Source organism: Saccopteryx bilineata, chromosome 2, assembly GCF_036850765.1.
Source record: "Saccopteryx bilineata isolate mSacBil1 chromosome 2, mSacBil1_pri_phased_curated, whole genome shotgun sequence".
NCBI lineage: Eukaryota > Metazoa > Chordata > Mammalia > Chiroptera > Emballonuridae > Saccopteryx > Saccopteryx bilineata.
In genome coordinates, this window is record NC_089491.1 from 133,278,891 (window position 1) to 133,299,093 (window position 20,203).

A 20,203-nucleotide genomic window follows, 5' to 3' on the forward strand; every position below is an offset into this window, starting at 1 on the left:
ATCAATGAACAACTAAGATGCTGTAACTATGAGTTGATGCTTCAAATCTCTCCAGTCCTGTCTGTCCCTGTCTCTCTCTCTCTCTCTCTTAAAAAAAAAAAAAAAATTCCCCTCCAACTGTAAGCATGGCAGTTCAGTTCTCATACTGTAGTGATGCAAATCTCAAACTGAAATTACAACTATTCAAACCAAGTACATGGTTTTACTTTCACATACTTTGTCTCTTTTTTTTTTTTTTACTTTTTTTTAACTTTGTCTTAAAAGATAATAACAAAATATGGAACACAATGTTCAGAGTCAATCTGACCTGTGGTGGTGCAGTGAATAAAGCATCAACCTGGAATGCTAAGGTCGCTGGTTCAAAACCCTGGGCTTGCCTGGTCAAGGCACGCACATATGGGAATTGATGCTTCCTGCCCGTCCCCCCTTCTCTCTCTGTCTCTGTCTCTCTTTCCTCACTAAAATAAATAATTTTTTTTTTTTAATTATTAAAAAAAACACAAAACAGGCCCTGGCTGGTTGGCTCAGTGGTACAGCGTCAGCCTGGCACACAGGAGTCCTGGGTTCGGTTCCCAGCCAGGGCACACAGGAGAAGCGCCCATCTGCTTCTCCACCCCTACCCCTCTCCTTCCTCTCTGTCTCTCTCTTCCCCTCCCGCAGCCATTGGAGCAAAGTTGGCCCAGGCGTTGATGATGGCTCCATGGCCTCTGCCTCAGGCGCTAGAATGGCTCTGGTTGCAAAAGAGCAATGTCCCAGATGGGCAGGGCATCGCCCCCTGGTGGGTATGCCAGGTGGATCCCAGTCGGGCGCATGTGGAAGTCTGTCTGACTGCCTCCTCATTTCCAACTTCAGAAAAATACAAAAAAAAAACAACCCAAAACAAATTTCAGAGTCATTTTGTCCCCGTTTTTTCCTCCAGAATCTGTAAATTTGGTTAGGTATGGAACTAATTAATGAATTACATCCTGTATGGGAAAAACTAACATTGCTCTTCTACAATATACTCATAAATATTTTTAAGTCAGCCTGGATAAAAGTATACATTCTATCAGGCTTTACCACAGTAGGGTACAGAAAAACCATTTTTTTGTTTGGTGAAACATGAAAAGGAGATGATATAGGAAATTAAGTGCTCACATTTTAGGAGTTAATATGAACATTAAATGGGTTATTATTATTTTTTTTTTTGTATTTTTCTGAAGCTGGAAACCGGGAGGTAGTCAGACAGACTCCTGCATGCGCCCGACAGGGATCCACCCAGCATGCCCACCAGGGGGCGATGCCCTGCCCATCCGGGGCGTCGCTCTGTTGCGACCAGAGCCACTTTAGCGCCTGGGGCAGAGGCCAAGGTGCCATCCCCAGCTCCCGGGCCATCTTTTGCTCCAATGGAGCATCGGCTGCGGGAGGGGAAGAGAGAGACAGAGAGGAAGGAGAGGGGGAGGGGTGGAGAAGCAGATGGGCGCTTGTCCTGTGTGCCCTGGCCGGGAATCGAACCCGGGACTCCTGCATGCCAGGCCGACGCTCTACCACTGAGCCAACCGGCCAGGGCCTAAATGGGTTATTGAATCAACCCAATTTTTACTTTCTAATCTCTTGAGCCATATATAAGTCTGAGTTATTATCAAGAAACCTTCTTCATCCATTCCAATTTGAAACTTGACTTTCCTGAACTAAAGTTGGCATCAGGGCCAAGTTTTTCTCAAGTCTGTACAGCACATGTTGCTGCAAAGAGATGGTGCAAGTGAGGACCTCTGGGATCCCTCCAAAACCTGAGTTTAGGTTTTCATAAACCCAACTGAGGAAAACTGCTTACTGTTTCTCATGTTCAAACAAGTTCCATTATCCAAATTTAATTACCATGGTGATCATCAGAAACTTTCCAACCAACTCCCATAATACGTTTAAGCAAATGTATCATCATGTTTTATAATTCAGGAAACACCTGATGATGCCTGCCTTAGAGAAAGAACTCCTTAGCTCTATGAGTGATATTTATCAGAAAGGGTACATCTTAAAATAAAGGTCAAACAAAGCTGTTGCATAAAATTTAGAGGTGTTTAAAACAGACTTCTCCTAATGTCTGAGGCCAAGTTATCACCTCTACTATTAGTCAATCAATCGTGGTAGAGGACAAATTGCCTGAGCTCTGTGATCAGTTACTTTGAATTTTTCTATTTGCTCAATCACTTTTAGCTCTAAGTCAGTGAGGTACAGAAAAACTGTTACACAAACTAAGCCTAACTAATTAAGAGGGAGAGCATAAAAAAAAACCCCTTTTTTTGTTGTATTTTTCTGAAGTGAGAAGTGGGGAAGCAGAGAGACAGACTCCCACATGCACTCAACCGGGATCCACCTGACATGTCCACTAGGAGGCGATGCTCTGCCCATCTGTGGCATTACTCCATTGCAACTGGAGCCATTCTAGCACCTGAGGCAGAGGCCATGGAGCCATCCTCAGTGCCCAAGGTCAACTTTGCTCCAAGGAGCCTCGGCTGTGGGAGGGGAAGAGAGAAACAAAGGAGAGGGGGAAGGGTGGAGAAGCAGATGGGCGCTTCTGTGTGCCCTGGCTGGGAATCCAATCCAGGACTTACACACACTAGGTTGATGTTTACCACTGAGCCAGCCAGCCAGGGCAAAAATTATTATTAAAACCATAGCATGCCTTAGTTAGAAAAAACTCAGCACTAAAAACAAAACAAAAAGCCTAAAATTGACAATCCAAAAGCCAATTAACCTACAGTAAGTTTCTTACATCTTTTAAATGTTTTAAAAATATTTTATCCTTAGAAAGTAGAACTTTTGGCCTGACCTGTGGTGGCGCAGTGGATAAAGCGTCAACCTGGAATGCTGAGGTCCCTGGTTCAAAACCCTGGGCTTGCCTGGTCAAGGCACATATGGAAGTTGAAGCTTTCTGCTCCTCCCTTCTCTCTCTCTCTCTCTCTCTCCGTCTCTCTCTCTCCCTCTCTCCTCTCTAAAATGAATAAATAAAATCTTAAATAAAAAAAAAAGAAAGTAGAAGTTTTGATGAGTCTCCTTTATTCTACATAATGCTAACAAAGGAAATTGGATGAATGAATAGCATTTGATGAAAAAGGAAAATAACAGAAAAGTTCAGAAAGTTACAAAGATGACAGAAACACTAAAACTCAAGGCTGGGAGTACTTACAAATAGACTTAATATACATGGCATTGCCAATGATTCTACAAAATCATTAAGCTTTCAAAAATCATAGTTAACACATAAAAGTTGAACTGACTTTTTCCATATTTATTAATGCAAATTTCTCTTTTAACTCTTACTATTTTCTATAGTCCCCAAAGGAAAAGTGTACATGTTAAAAAAATTTTAAACTCTAGCACATAAAAATACTATGGGCATTTAAGGAACTATAGAAAATACAAATGTTTACAAAAAAACTTTTAATCACTCATCATTTTCTTTTTTTTTTTTTTTTTTTTTTTTAATTTTTTTTTTTGCATTTTCTTTTTCATTTTTCTGAAGCTGGAAACAGGGAGAGACAGTCAGACAGACTCCCGCATGCGCCCGACCGGGATCCACCCGGCACGCCCACCAGGGGGCGACGCTCTGCCCACCAGGGGGCGATGCTCTGCCCATCCTGGGCGTCGCCATGTTGCGACCAGAGCCACTCTAGCGCCTGAGGCAAAGGCCACAGAGCCATCCCCAGCGCCCGGGCCATTTTTGCTCCAGTGGAGCCTTGGCTGCGGAAGGGGAAGAGAGAGACAGAGAGGAAGGTGCGGCGGAGGGGTGGAAAAGCAAATGGGCGCTTCTCCTGTGTGCCCTGGCCAGGAATCGAACCCGGGTCCTCCGCACGCTAGGCCGACGCTCTACCGCTGATCATTTTCTAGACAAAGAGTTTTTCTCTTTAATTCTAGGTTTTTATCACTCATTTGAAAATCTATGACAAATGGTATCCATATATATATATATATAAAATATATATATATATGGTGACTAACTTTTTTACAATGAAAAGGAAAAAAATAAATTGAAGAAAAAAATATTACAAATAAAAACATTTTATTCATTGCAACAATATACTATAATATGATAAATACATAATAAAAACATTTATAATATTTTATATTGTAATTATGCTTACATGCCTATTAATTTTTAATAACTAAGAAAAAAAGTGCTCATTTAGTAAAACTAAATATCAAACAAAACCACTAATTTGGAGTGATATTCGGGTGTATTTATCATTTTCTAATTAAAAATGTCTGTTTTATGCAACTATTTAATCAAAATACATTATTAATAGATATGGTTTGAGGTTAGATTTCCACTTTAAAACTTGAATTTCGGGAAAATACTTGTAAATAAAATTATATGTATTTGGGCCCTGGCCGGTTGGCTCAGCGGTAGAGCGTCAGCCTGGCGTGCGGGGGACCCGGGTTCGATTCCCGGCCAGGGCACATAGGAGAAGCGCCCATTTGCTTCTCCACCCCCCCCCCTCCTTCCTCTCTGTCTCTCTCTTCCCCTCCCGCAGCCAAGGCTCCATTGGAGCAAAGATGGCCCGGGACCTGGGGATGGCTCCTTGGCCTCTGCCCCAGGCACTAGAGTGGCTCTGGTCGTGGCAGAGCGATGCCCCGGAGGGGCAGAGCATCGCCCCCTGGTGGGCAGAGCGTTGCCCCTGGTGGGCGTGCCGGGTGGATCCCGGTCGGGCGCATGCGGGAGTCTGTCTGACTGTCTCTCTCCGTTTCCAGTTTCAGAAAAATACAAAAAAAAAAAAATTATATGTATTTGGAAATTATTAAATAGATAATAAATTAATAAAGTGTGAATTGTGCTTACTTATCTACCTATCTATGATTGAATATTCACTGAGAAAGAAATAATTGTGAGTCTACAATGTCGTATGTGCCATGTCGTGTTTCAGTAAGAAGTACACAAAGCCATTTGCGCACTCCGTATATCGTGCACTCTCTCAAGGTCTCCCGAACGGAGCGCATGTGTCTCAGCGCACTGTACTGAACTTGACGAATCATCACGTCAAATACAAATAAGTCACATCACACGCAATGGGTTGACTCTGCATCGATTGAATACAGACATTTACAGATTAGTCTTCCAATATCAAAAAGGAGGACATGTAGGAGGATACATTTCGAGGGAGGATGGAACTTACAGAAGAAGGACTGTCCTCCCTAAAGGAGAACGAATGGTCACCTTACTATATATGACATACATAAGAATGTTCAGGCACGCTCTCCCTCTTGTGAGTATACCCAAGTCTGTTGTGTTTCCCTTTTCTTTCCCCCAGGCATTATCTTAGCCTTTCTCTCTCCTAGGCTCCAAGTGCCCTTCTTCTTCTTCTTCTTCCCCTTCCCCTCCTTCCCCTCCTCCCCCTCCTCCCCCTCCCCCTCCCCCTCCCCCTCCTCCTCCTCCTCCTCCTCCTTCTTCTTCTTCTTCTTCTTCTTCTTAGTGAGACTCCCACATACACCTTGACCAGTCTGGGGCCAACGCTCGGACCAACCAAGCTCCTGAGGCTGACGCTCGGACCAACTGAGCCACTGGCTACTAGAAGCAAAGAGAGAGAGAAAGAGCAGAGGGAGGGAGGAAGGGAGAAAGAGGCTAATGGTCACTTCTCATGTGTGCCCTGACCGAGGACTGAACCCAGGACATTCGCACACTAGGCTGACACTCCATCCACTAAACCAACTGACCAGGGTCAACTCCCCTTTTCTCCCTCTGTAATTTGTTTCCTGAGCCTCCACAGCCCAGCTGGCTTTCTAAATAAAATTTCTCTAATATTTTGAAAAAAACACAAAAGAAAAAAACAGAAAGTTCATAGCAGTGATGTTTTTAACAACAGCAAAAAACTAGAAACAATTAAAATTATCAACCAACTAGTGAATGGACTATTAAACTGAGGCGAATTCATGCAATAGAATGCTAGAACAGTAGGAGTAAAAACTACAGTAACTTGCATCAGCAAGAATAAATATCATAACAATGCTGAAAATAAAGGTAAGTCACAGGAGAATATGTGAAAATTAATAAACAGAAACCTCATTTAAAATGGGGTGGGAAAGCTAGAAAAGAGAACTTCTGTACATGTGTCACTTAACGCACATAACTCACCTCAACAGGAAGAGACACATCTTGCTTCTCCAACAGGAAGTGATACTGCTTTGCTACCGCAGCAGAAGAAAGAAAACATTTCTCCTAGCCCAGTAACAGCTAAGCCAATGAAAAGTTACTATACTTTGAGCTTTTAGTTTTCTCCAATGGACTCTTCTTTTACAGCAGCTCCTTCCAAGCACATAAAAGAGCATTTCTCTGGACTTGCACATTAATGGTTATTAGTCTACAACATGCTCCAAATTGCAATTTTTCATTGTTCCTGAATAAATCCATTTTGCTGGAGGAATATCTGACTGATTATCTGCTTAAGGTCAACAAATACATACAGCAGGATTCCACTCTTAAATTTCAGAAATTTACAAAACTAAATAATAATTTGTTAGGAATATATACAAGCTATAAAGCAAAATTAAGGAGTAACAAAATTCAGGATATTTACACCTGAGGGTGGGCTGAAAGTAATGAGCCCACATTTCCTTCAGAGGTATCTTACACTTTCAGCTCTTAAACTAGATATTGGGCAGTCTATCACCCTTTTTTTAAAAAAAATTATTTGTTAAATGTTAGAGAGAGTAGAAGAAGGAGAGAGGGAGAGAAGAGGAAGAGAAGAACTGAACTGTTGTTCCACTTATTTATGTGTCTATTGTTTGATTTTTGTATGTGCCCTGACCATGGATTGAACCCACAACACCTTGACATATCAAGATAATGCTCTAACCAACTTATCTATCCAGCCAGGGCCTCTGTTACCCTTTCTTAAACTGTACATATACATAATACAATTGACCCTTGAACAACACAGGGGTTGGGGCAACAACCACTTCACAATTGAAAATACACATATAACTTTTGACTTCCTAAAGATTTAAATTGTCCCTTGGTACCCACACGTGATTGGTTCCAGGAAGCCCACAGATGCCAAATGTGATGATGTTCAAATCCCCTATAAAAAAATAGAGTAGATAAATGCATACAGTCGGCCCGAATCATCTGCAAAGTCCCAACTACAGATAAAATACAATAAAGATATTTACTTTTAAAAATCCATGTATAAATAGGCTTGCACAGTTCAAACCCATGTTGTTCAAGGGTCAACCATATATATACTCTTTTGAATGTGATGTTCCATGATAAAAATTTAAATATCTAGCAAGATCAATTCAACTCCAGAAGAAGACCATGCCAACTACCCATACTAATCAACACAGTCACTCACATTAACCATGAACAACCATGAATTACATTTGAGGAAACAGAATAGAACAGGAAAAAATAGGCCAAGATAGATCACTGGCAGAACTTGGCCCCCCCCCAAAAATAATGTAAATCCTCACTTAACATTATCACTAGTTTCTGTGACTTTAAGCAAAATGACATATAATGAACCCAATTTTATCCTAGGCTACTTGATATAAACAAGACTTAAGTTTCTACAGCATTTTCTGGTCATAAAATAATCACCAAAATTTTTATTTTTTCTATTTATTGAGTTGAGAGAAACGGAGAGAAACAGCAGTTTGTTGCTCCACTCATTTACGCATTCATTGGTTGATTTCTTGTATGTGCCCTGACTGGGGACTAGGAATCAAACCCACAACCTTGGTGTGTGAGCATGATGCTATAACGAACTGAGCTACTCAGGGCACCAAAATTCTAAATAAAGACTCCAAACATTTCTAATATTAAACAGTAAAAAAATGTAAGCTATACATACATTTAAGAAAGATTAGCCCTGGCAGGAGAGCTCAGTTGGTGAGGGCATCATCCCAATACTCAAAGGTTGTGGGTTTGATCCCCGGTAAGGGCATATACAAGAACAGATCAATGTTTCTCTCTTCCCTGAAAATAAATAAATAAATAAATCTAAACAAATATAAAACAAGCCCTGGCTGGATAGTTCGGTTGGTTAGAATATCATTCCAAAGCACAGAGGTTGCTAGTTCGATCTCCCATCAGGGCATATACAGGAACAGATCACTGTCTCTCTCTCTCTCTCTCCCTTCCTCTTTCACTAAAATCAATAAATTTTTTAACAGGATGAATAAAAACAAGTGAGAGAGTTATTTTCCAACCTGCTTATTCCAGTCCTGGTTCACAGCTGGTCAGTTATCAGTTATTCTTGGTGGCTCAGGACACCAAGTGGGACCCAACCCTGGAGAGAGCAACCTCCCATTTCCGGGTGAATCGCAAACACCCCACCCCACACTCACTCAAACTGGGTCAATTTAAGACAAGCCAACTCACCTAACTGAGCATATCCTTGAGATGTGGGAGGAAACTGTAGCACCTACAGAAAACCCATGCAGAAATGGGAAGAACATGCAAACTCCTCACACAGTGGCCCAGGCTGGAAATCAAAATTTTTTTCTCAACATTATAACGAAACAACATAGAACAAAACAACATTATTCAAGGACATTCTGTAGGAGATATTTCAAGAATTTGAAGATAACTTTTTTGCCTGACCAGGTGGTGGTGCAGTGGATAGAGCATCAGAGTGGGACGCATAGGACTGAGGTTCAAAACCCCAAGGTTGCCAGCTTGAGCGTGGGCTCACCAGATTGAATGCTAGGTTGCTGGCTTGAGTGTGGAATCATAGACATGACCTCATGGTCACTGGCTTGAGCCCAAAGGTTGCTTGAGCAAGGAGTCACTCGCTCTGCTGCAGCCCCCCTGGTCAAGGCATATATGAAAAAGTATAATCAATGAACAAGCAATCAACAAACAACTAAGATTCTGTAATGAAGAACTGATGCTTCTCATCACTCTCCCTTCCAGTCTGTCCCTATCTGTCCTTCTCTCTGACTCTGTCTCTATCAAAAAAAAAAGATAACTTTTTAAAAATTCTAGTTAGCACGCTCAGAGAGATTCAAGAGGCTATCATGTTTATGATAAACTGCTGTTAGAGAAAGAGTAAATTTTAAAGAGAGCAAGAAAGCAAACACAAAAGAGATTTAAAAACATGACATGTAGAAGGGAAGAAATAATAAAACAAAATCCTCCTAAGCTGTAAAGACAGCCAGTAAATATCGATTGAAAGACTATCAAGTGCCAAACAAAATGAAAAAGAAGACATGCACCTAGACACATCCTATGAAATGTCAGAACACCCAAGGACAACAAGCAAATCCTAAAAGCTTCCAGAGTAGTCATGTAACACATCATGACCTTTGGGTCAACAACAAATTGCACAGATGATGGTGGTGCCATACAGTATAATGGAGCCGAAAAATTCCTATAGGCTAGTGATGTCATAGATCTCAGAGCTGTCCTAATGTCATAGCCCAGTACATTACTCATGTGTTTGTGGTAATGCTGGTATAAACAAACCTACTGTGCTGCCAGTTGTATAGAAGTGTAGCACATACAGTTAAAAACAGTACATAATACTTGATAATGATAATAAGTGAGACTATATTATTGGTTTATGTATTTACTATACTAAATTATATTGTTATTTTAAAGTATATTTTTTCTACTTATAAAAAAAAGTTTGCCATAAAACAGTATCCACATTATACAATCAGCAGTCTCATACAACTTGTGTTCTCTTTTAAAAAGGTATCACTTATTAAAAAAAAAAAAAAAGATATCAATTATTGCCTAACCACGCGGTGGCACAGTGGATATAGCGTCGAACTGGGAATGCGGAGAACCCAGGTTCGAAACCTTGAGGTTGCCGGCTTGAGCGCAGGCTCACCAGCTTGAGTGCAGGGCCGCTGGCTTGAGCATGGGATCATAAAAATAACCCCATGGTCGCTGGCTTGAGCCCAAGGTCACTGGCTTGAGCAAGGGGTCACTTGCACTGCTATAGCCCCCTCTCCCCCATCAAGGCACATATAAAAATGTAATCAGTTAACAACTAAGGAATTGCAATGAAGAACTGATGTTTCTCATCTCTCTCTCTTCCTGTCTGTCTCCCTATCTTCTCTCTCTCTTTCTCTCTCTGTCTCTGTAAAAAAATAAAAATAAATTATTAATTTAAGAGAGAGAGAGAGAGAAAGAAAGGGGGGGAGGAGCAGGAAGCATCAACTCGTAAGTTGCTTCTCATATGTGCCTTGACTTGGCAAACCCAGGGTTTCAACCAGTGACCTCAGCATTCTGGGGTTTCAAACTGGCGACCTAAGCAATCCAGGTCAACACTCCACCCACTATACTAGGACGGGTCAGGGATCTTTTGTTCTTTTGAGTGTACTATTTTCTCTTATGCTTAATACAATCTCATGTTGTTTTATACAGCAACATGCATGCTGTACAGCAGGGGTCCCCAAACTTTTTACACAGGGGGCCAGTTCACTGTCCCTCAGACCATTGGAGGGCCAGACTATAAAAAAAAAAAACTATGAACAAATCCCTATGCACACTGCACATATCTTATTTTAAAGTAAAAAACAAAACAGGAACAAATACAATATTTAAAATAAAGAACAAGTAAATTTAAATCAACAAACTGACCAGTATTTCAATGGGAACTATGCTCCTCTCACTGACCACCAATGAAAGAGGTGCCCCTTCCGGAAGTGCTGCGAGGGCCGGATAAATGGCCTCAGGGGGCCGCATGTGGCCCACAGGGCCGTAGTTTGGGGACCCCTGCTGTACAGGTTTGCAGCATAGCCTAGGTGTATAGTAGAGTAAACCATCTAGGTTTGTGTAGTGTACTCTATGATGTTCACAAAATGATGAAACAGCTGAAGGGTGCATTTTTCAGGAAGTACACCGTCATTAAGTAGTATATAACTATATTAAAATAGGTTACCGCCTGACCTGTGGTGGCGCAGTGGATAAAGTGTTGACCTGGAAATGCTGAGGTTGCCGGTTCGAAACCCTGAGCTTGCCTGGTCAAGGCACATATGGGAGTTGATGCTTCCTGCTCCTCCCCCCTGTCTCTCTCTCTCCTCTCCTCTCTCTCTCTCTCTCTCCCCCCCCTCCTCTCTAAAATGAATAAAATAAAATAATTTTTAAAAATTTTAAAAAAATAATAAAATAGGTTACCATACATTCAAAGAAATGACAATCAAATGAAAGAGAAAAACTTTTTAATTTTTTTTAAAGAAAAAGACATTTTTAAGGCCTTAAGGTTAACATTCATGCACCCCATATTAAAAATAGCTACTCCAACCTGACCAGGTGGTGGCACAGTGAATAAAGCATTGACTTAGGAGGCTGAGGACCCAGATTCAAAACCCTGAGATCACTGGCTTGAGCTCGGGGTCATTAAGTCATGATCCATGGTCGCTGGCTTGAGCCCAAAGGTTGCTGGCTTGAACCCCAAGGTTGCTGGCTTGAGCCCAAGGTCACTGGCCTGAGCAAAAGGTCACTGGCTCTGCTGGAGCCCTCCAGTCAAGGCACATATGAGAAAGCAATCAATGAACAACTAAGGTGCCACAACTACGAGTTGATGCTTCTCATCTCTCTCCCTTCCTGTCTATCTCTCTCACTTAAAAATAAACAACAAAAAACAACAATACTCCAGTCCTGGCCAAGTAGCTCCATCGGTGAGAGTGTGGTCCTGATATGCCAAGGTTGTAGGTTCGATACCCAGTCAGGGCACATACAAGAGTCAGCTAATGAATGCACAAAGAAGTAGAATAACAAATTGATCTTTCTCTCTCTCTCAAATAAATAAATAATTAGATAGAACGAATCTTCTTCTTTTAGTAAATAACCACTCCAAATTTTTTAAAAGACAGAAAAATGAAAACTTAAAGCAGTGGTTCTCAAACTTTTTGAAGTCGGGGCACATTTAAAATCCTACAAATAATTATAGGCACACTATATACAAATTTCTGATAAATATGTTATAATAATTAACTCAAATAATAAGGGGGAATAAAAGTAAAGTCCAAGCGTGCTTTTATGGTAATTAAACAAAATAAATATGACAAAATTAAATGTATTCTGACATTAAAAAACATTTTTATGTTACATTTTTTTGTTATCCTTTTTAGAATTCGTAAAAAAGAGGGGTTAAATGATTTTTAAAAACTACAAAAAAGTTATCGTTTTATATATATAGATACATTCTTAGTAAGATTTAGTAAATTCGGCAGGTCCCGGTGCGAATGAGTTAAGTTTTTTCATTCTTGTGTTTATGAGAAACATGAACCTGATGTGTCCCAGCGATTTCTTCAATGTTTGGGCATATATTTGAAAGGCAAATTCTCATTTCCTTGTCAATACATTGAATAATTCCTCTCTTTTTACTCTTAATTGTGTTGAGCGCAGAAAACCCCCACCATACATATCATCTTAACTTTACACCAAACAAAGGATAGAAGAAACTTGCCTCCAGTCTTTCCAGGGAACATGGGGGGGGGGGGGTTGTGTAAACAATCCAGCACCACAGCTTAACAGCCTTTTGCAACCTAATCAGGCAAGTGAGGTGGGGGGTTGGGCAGACTGTCAGCTTACAGCCAATTCCCCACACCTCTGCCCCCAAAATATCTAAACTCCAAAAATCCTGTTGGTTTTTTGGTCCCCAACAGGCACATATTTCTCTGGAATACCATAGGGCACACTAGAAATCTTGTAGGGAGCACCAGTGTGCCCTAGCGCATACTTTGAGAACCACTGACTTGAAGTATGAGAAACAATGGCAGCTGAGTAAGACTAGAAGGAGCCTAGGAAGCTGAAAAGAAATTAAAAAAAAAAAAGCAGACACTGCTTGTGCCATTCCCTTCATTCTCTTTGAGGCAGAGTTTGGTGATAAAGTTATCTTATTTCTGCCTGACCTGTGGTGGCGCAGTGGAAAAAGTGTCAACTTCAAATGCCGAGGTTGCCAGTTCAAAACCCTGCACTTGCCTGGTCAAGGCACATATGGGAGTTGATGCTTCCAGCTCCTCCCCCCTTTTCTCTGTCTCTCCTCTCTCTCCCTCTCTCTCTCCTCTCTAAATATAAAAATAAAAAAAATATTTTTAAAAAACGAATAAATAAAAATAATAATTTTTTAAAAAGTTATCTTATTTCCTTCTCTGTATGGCTAAAGCACTTCTAGGTTTTAAAGTAAAAAGTATTTATTTAATAATGATATTACAGAAGTAGAATTTGTAGAATATAAATTTTCAGGCTTAATTTGTACACATAGCATGAAGACTAACAACTTCTTGTTACACAAAACAATAGTATAAACATTACTTACTTTGATAATATAAGAATATGACTACAAAAACTCATAAGGAAAAAAGTACTGGAAATGGGCATAAATTTCACAGCAGAGAATCAAGAGATGCTTTCTGAAGCTGATAACATATTATTCAGTTATACTACCAGAATATGAAACTGATAAAAAGCAGTTACATTTTGGAAAGTGAGATTAGGGAGGGAGAGAGGGGGCTATTTTACCATTTCATAGTTTTTCAACAATGTTACCATGCCATTTTTTTAATTAATAGAAAAAATGCATAGTTGTCTTACATATATTCTCATTCCTTATTCTCACTTCAATAACCCTTAAGTAACTCCATCCTTTTTGCTGTTTCATATATATATACACACAAAAACGGCAACATAAGAATGCTCAGTGATCAACAACACAGGACAGCTTGAAGTGTGAACTGAAGGCCAAGGACACTGCAGTGCTGAAGTCCACCATTCCTCAGAGCGCATTCCCATTTTTATACAACCTGGCTTGTTTCCCTCTAGACCTGGGTCCTGTCAGCATCTCCAGAGCCATCAACACTCCCACTAATGACCTGTATGACATCCTGATCTCATAGATAGTCCTACATAAACATCATACAACTGTCCACTCCAAATTCATGCTGACCACACTGGCTCTGGCTTCACATTGGCTCTGGCTTCACACTGGCCTTGCTTTCACTGTTTAATTCCTCTCAAATTCCCTGACAGCTGCTGTTCTAATTTTTTTCACATTTCTCAAAACTCCATGCTTCCATCTTTCTGAACAATCTTTTCCTTTTAATCGCACACTAATTTCCTCTCCCCGTATCAATTTTTTCAAATCCTTACCCTTGTCTCAGAGAGAAAGAAGCTCTTCCCTCCATTCCAATAGGGCCACAGCCCACCATCCTGCTCTCAAACTCACTTTCACCTACCCTGGAGGGATCTAATCTGTGTCCACACATCCCTAGCTAGCTCAGTCTTTTCTGAGTCTACTTTCTTATCCTCCCCAGCCTATAGATTTTTCAGTATCCTCATTAAAAAATAATAATAAAGTAAAAGAAATAAGTACTCCTTTGAGTGTGCCTTTGTTCTTTTATTCCTTTTCTCCAACTTCAAAATGAGAAGCCTATATCAGAGGTCGGGAACCTTTATGGCTGAGAGAGCCATGAACGCCACATATTTTAAAACTAGAAAGCCCGGCGGTCATACGAAATGACCGCTGTTCTAGATATTATAATTTGTAATTAAAATGATTTGTGCAAAGGTGTCTGCTAATTCAAACTGAATTACCCAGAGCAGGCGGCGAGGACGCCCCTTTGCTTAGTGCCCCCCGGGGTTTCCCCCTCCTACTTGCTTAATTGCTTAAAGTAGAGTGCAATGAAGGAAACCACTGGTGGTACATTTCTTAAGAGCCACTGCTAGCTCAATAAATAAAGGTGATTTAAATATGTTTTAATCCTTTTTGCATTTCGGTCAGCATTACTCTGCTGTTTTTTTGCATTTCTCTCCTGCCTTTGTTCAAGGGACTCATTTTGTTGAGACAGGCTTTTTTGTCTTGCATCTGAGGCAAGCCTTGTTTCTCTATGCTCATCAGTCTCATTTTGCTGAGAAAGACGCATTTGCTCTGCGACTGAAGCAAGCCTTGTCTTTCTCTGCTCAGTGGTTTCTTTTTGTCGAGAAAGCCGTTTTTGTGCAGCTTTAGCTCCTTTTCTCTCCTCCTCAGTGCTGTATTTTCTAGGAGGCATTCTTAAAAGAAATTACGTTAAGATGTAGTTTTTATGTATTGGATAAAACAGATGATTGCCAATGCAAACAAATGTTCACCTTTCCCCTGACATGCTCAATTTGCGTTCAGCCTTAAATTGTTTCAAAAGCAGATGATTGCCAATGCAAACAAATGTTCACCTTCCCCCTGACCCGCTCAATTTGTGTTCAGCCGTGGCAACTTCACCCCATTGGCTAGTAGTTACGCAAGCAACCAATAAGCTATCAGCGACAAACAGACACTTAAGCCGCATATAATTAAGATGTAATTCCAGGAGAGCCACACAATGACCCGTGTACATTACACATTATCCAATAAAAATTTGGTGTTGTCCCAGAGGACAGCTGTGATTGGTTCTAGCCATCCACAACCATGAACATGAGCGATAGGAAATGAATGGATTGTAATACAAAAGAATGTTTTATTTTTAACATTACTATTTTTTTTATTAAAGATTTGTCTGCGAGCCAGATGCAGCCATCAAAAGAGCCACATCTGACTCATGAGCCATAGGTTCCTGATCCCTGGCCTACACTCATGCTCTCCATATCCTCATCACTTTTTAATCTAGCCTCTGATTCAGCCACAGGACTAAAATTGACAAATCCAATCAACTGTATTCCCTCACCTAATTCTCCTAATCCCCCTACAGCTATAAAACTAATGAGAATTTATTTCCATAACAGCAGCACACTATGCACCCCGGTCCAGCTCCGTGATCACTCCTGGCACTCAGGACTCTTCTTTCTCCCCTAGCTTCCGAAATATAGGCATTCTCCTATTAGCTTCATTTTTTTTTTGTATTTTTCTGAAGCTGGAAACGGGGAGGCAGTCAGACAGACTCCCGCATGCGCCCGACAGGGATCCACTCGGCATGCCCACCAGGGGGCGATGCTCTGCCCATCCGGGGCGTCGCTCTGTCGCGACCAGAGCCACTCCAGCACCTGGGTTAGAGGCCAAGGAGCCATCCCCAGCACCCGGGCCATCTTTTGCTCCAATGGAGCCTCGGCTGCAGGAGGGGAAGAGAGAGACAGAGAGGAAGAAGAGGGGGAGGAGTGGAGAAGCAGATGGGCGCTTCTCCTGTGTGCCCCGGCCGGGAATCGAACCCGGGACTTCCGCACTCCAGGCCGACGCTCTACCACTGAGCCAACTGGCCAGGGCCTAGCTTCATTTTTTACTTTCCTTTTCAAAGACCTTGTTCATCCTGATGAAGCTCATGAAGATAATGTCCAAATCCTTCAACTGCTCCAGGAAATAATTCAGTACAGGTATTGATCGACTTATGCAACTTACGACCATTCAACTTTACGACCACAATCGCTAGCCACAACTGCTCCGTGTCTGGCAGCGCAAGCGTTGCCCAACTGGGTGAACGACAGTGCGGACCAGCTTCCAGCAGCACTACCAACTCCGCGTGCACCATTTCAACTGTTATCCCAGACTCGGTACAGCAATTTGTGTTTTGTGTCTTGGATATTTTTCATCAAACCCCTCCCAAGATGTCTACCAAGAGGAAATTGTCTTTGACTTAAAGATTCTTATAACATTTCACAGTACTGTACATATAGCCTACTCAACTTACGACCAAATTGTGTTACGACCTGTCTGTCAGAACCAATCGTGGTCGTAACTCAAGCACTAGCTGTATTTCTAACTGCCTACTGAACAGTCTACTTGACTGTTCTGCCAATGCCATAGATTCCGTCATGTTCAAAATTATTTTCATCATCTTCTCTCCAAACCAGTACCTCAGGTGGTTCTATATATAACACTGTCATTTCTCCTGGTTACCCAAACTCAAAACCTGGGCCATCTCTGACTCAGTTGCTATTTCATCACATCTTGCCATCTTTCTTCTCCTCGATGTTTTACAACAGGGAAAGTGAAGATGAATAAGACATAGTTTCCTGCCTCTGGGAAGAATGAAGAGACAAGTAAGCCAACAATTATAAAGTAATGTGATAAGCAGCACAAAGGATAAATGGATGGGATGATGAGGTTGAAGTGAGGGAGGAACAAAGAGAAGGGGAATTCAACAAGCTATAAACTATAAGTCCTGTCCCCTCCCCGTCGCTAGCCCTAAACAATAGCAGCACACATCCTGAATAATTCCATGTATACCTTGCTTTAAGAAAATTCAACAGATAGCATTTACGATCTTGCTCCCTAGCATATATCATCAGTTTGGCTCAAATAAACTCTTAAAAAAAAAAAAAAAAGCTAGGAGTTTGCTTAAAGGCTTTAATCACTGTAAAAAAAAAATAGAAGACTGGATAAAGAAGATGTGGCACATACACCTCATGGTATACTATTCAGCCATAAGAAATGATGACATGGGATCATTTACAACAAAATGGTGGGATCTTGATAACATTATACGGAGTGAAATAAGTAAATCAGAAAAAAACAAGAACTGCAGGATTCCATACATTGGTGGGACATAAAAATGAGACTAAAATATATGGACAAGAGTGTGGTGGTTGGGGGGGGGCACAAAGAAAACTAGATAGAAGGTGACAGAGGACAATCTGACCTTGGGTGATGGGTATGCAACATAATTGAATGACAAGATAACCTGGACATGTTTTCTTTGAATATATGTACCCTGATTTATTGATGTCACCCCATTAAAATTAATAAAAATTTACTTATTAAAAAAAAAGAAAGTGCCTGACCAGGCAGTGGCACAGTGGATAGAGTGTCGGACTGGGATGCAGAGGACCCGGGTTCGAGACCCCGAGGTCGCCAGCTTGAGTGCGGGCTCATCTGGTTTGAGGAAAAGCCCACCAGCTTGAACCCAAGGTCGATGGCTCCAGCAAGGTTTACTCGGTCTGCTGAAGGCCGCAGTCAAGGCACATATTAGAGAGCAATCAATGAACAACTAAGGTGTTGGAATGCGCAATGAAAAACTAATGATTGATGCTTCTCATCTCTCTCCATTCCTGTCTGTCTGTCCCTTTCTATCCCTCTCTCTGACTCACTCTCTGTCTCTGAAAAAAAAAAAGAAGAAAGAAAGAAAATTCAACATATAAGTTTTCACTGACTGTATAAATTAGGCATTGGTGATTCTCACTATATGTGGGTTTTCCTTTAATAATAACTGTTATAATGAAGTTAAAATACAATTTTCTTTTCATATATTTTCATAAACATACTCACAGGTCATCTTGGGAATTAAGTGTTGGAAAGAGGCCCTGGCCTGGTGACTTGTTTGGCTGGAGTGTCATCCTGATGTGCCAGGGTTGCGGGTTCAATCCCTGGTCAGGTGACATACAGGAGCCAACCAAAGAGTGCACAGATGGGTGAAACAACAAATATCTCTCTCTCTTCTCTCTCTTCCTTTTATCACCCCCCCTCAAATAAACTTTTTTTAAAAGTTAGATAGAACTAGATTCTCTTACCTAGCCACTCATCTCCCAGAAGCTAGGAAAGGTTAAGCAACTTGCCCAGGGGGTCACAAAGCTTATAAATAGTAGAAATGGGGCCTGACCTGTGGTGGCGCAGTGGATAAAGCGTCGACCTGGAAATGCTGAGGTCGCTGGTTCGAAACCCTGGGCTTGCCTGGTCATGGCACATATGGGAGTTGATGCTTCCAGCTCCTCCCCCCTGTGTCTCTCTCTCTCTCTCTCTCTCTCTCTCTCTCTCTCTCTCTCTGACTCCCTCTCTCTCCTCTCTAAAATGAATAAATAATAAAAAAAATAGTAGAAATGGGACCAGACCCAGTGACCTTTCCATGTTACCTCACTCATTGCCTCTGCCATGCCTCTTATCGCAGAACACTTTCCTACTTGATTCACATAAAAGCCAACAGAAATGAGGAAGGGTTCAAATGTCAGGTCACTTTCAAAAGTCCTGAACATGGTCTCTCACACATGCACACATATAAATACATAATATAAATTCCAGGAAAATACAGATCTGGCTATAACTTGGTTCTCTGTAAAAATAAGAAATAAGTCCTCAGCTTTTCAATGACAAATTGACAAAAAGACTCTCTTGTTCATAAGTCCTCTCCAAAACACTGATAAAGCCATTTTTTTCCCCAGAATAAAGGCCTAACTGGGGTTCTAACCAATTAAAAAACTGAGAATTTGGAGGAGTGAGGTGGAGGTGCACAAGGTTTTCCTCAGCCTCTATCAGAAGTGGGATGGCTCAGAATAAATTAATTCTAGGGGTTGAGCCAATCGTGATGATACCAAGTTCCAATGAGCTTATCTTAGTCAACCTCTGACTTCACTCTCTGTCATAGAAAGAAAACAAAAGTTACTTCTATTTTCAAAAGCAACAGATGCTTTTTGTATTAGAAACTTATCTTCCCTGATACAGCAGTTGGTAATTAGAATTTGCAATTTTCTCTAAGCAAAACCCCTAGAATCTGATCCCTTTCTGAAGGATCCTGTCCTCACTTTTAAAGGAAACATGTTTTAACATGTGAGAAATATAAAAGCAAAAACAGCCAAAAACTCTACCCTGCGCTGTACAACTTAACTGGCAGAGATCAATTTGCAATAGTGAATGGTAAGGGTAATAGCAAAAGAAAAAAAAATCAGCTTAATTATTCAATTTTAACTAAAGTCTAAAAGACTATACAACCTATCTTTACTACTCCATTTTCCCTTCCAAAAATTTCTGAGCCTGACCAGGCGGTGGCACAGTGGATAGAGCATCGGACTGGGATGCGGAGGACCTAGGTTCGAGACCCTGAGGTCGCCAGCTTGAGCGCAGGCTCATCTGGTTTGAGCAAAAGCTCACCAGCTTGGACCCAAGGTCTCTGGCTCAAGCAAGGAGTTACTCGGTCTGCTGTAGCCCCACGGTCAAGGCACAAATCAATGAGCAACTAAGGTGTCGCAACGAAAAACTTATGATTGAGTTTCTCATCTCTCTCCGTTCCTGTGTCTGTCCCTATCTACTCTCTCTCTCAGTCTCTGTCACTGTAAAAAAAAAAGAAAGAAAGAAAATCTGAGAAATCTGTAGTCTCACAGTTGATTAGACTGAAAACAAAGAATTCTGAATAATGAGAACTTATTAAACAACTGCTAATGAAAACGAAATGAACACTTTAATACTTTTTTTTAATATTTTATTTATTGATTTGAAAGAGAGAATGAGAAGGGTGTGGGGAGGAACAGGAAGCATCAACTGATAGTTGCTTCATGTATGTGCCTTGACTGGTCAAGCCTGGAGCCTGGAACTGGAAACTTCAAAGC

The 20,203-nt window shown here is 41.1% G+C and overlaps 1 protein-coding gene, 1 non-coding gene and 1 pseudogene across 6 annotated transcripts in view; 1 reads left to right on the forward strand and 2 right to left on the reverse strand.

Moving 5' to 3' along the window:
- The window catches only part of DIP2B (disco interacting protein 2 homolog B), a 306,098-nt gene that overhangs the window by 261,118 nt on the left and 24,777 nt on the right, over window positions 1–20,203 (reverse strand). The gene's annotated exons all lie outside the window — the stretch shown is intronic.
- Window positions 1–20,203, forward strand: part of LOC136323715 (large ribosomal subunit protein uL24-like) — a 73,299-nt pseudogene that overhangs the window by 38,309 nt on the left and 14,787 nt on the right.
- On the reverse strand, window positions 16,082–16,157 carry TRNAS-GGA (transfer RNA serine (anticodon GGA)). Its single transcript has one exon. It is a non-coding gene; the product is annotated as a tRNA-Ser (tRNA).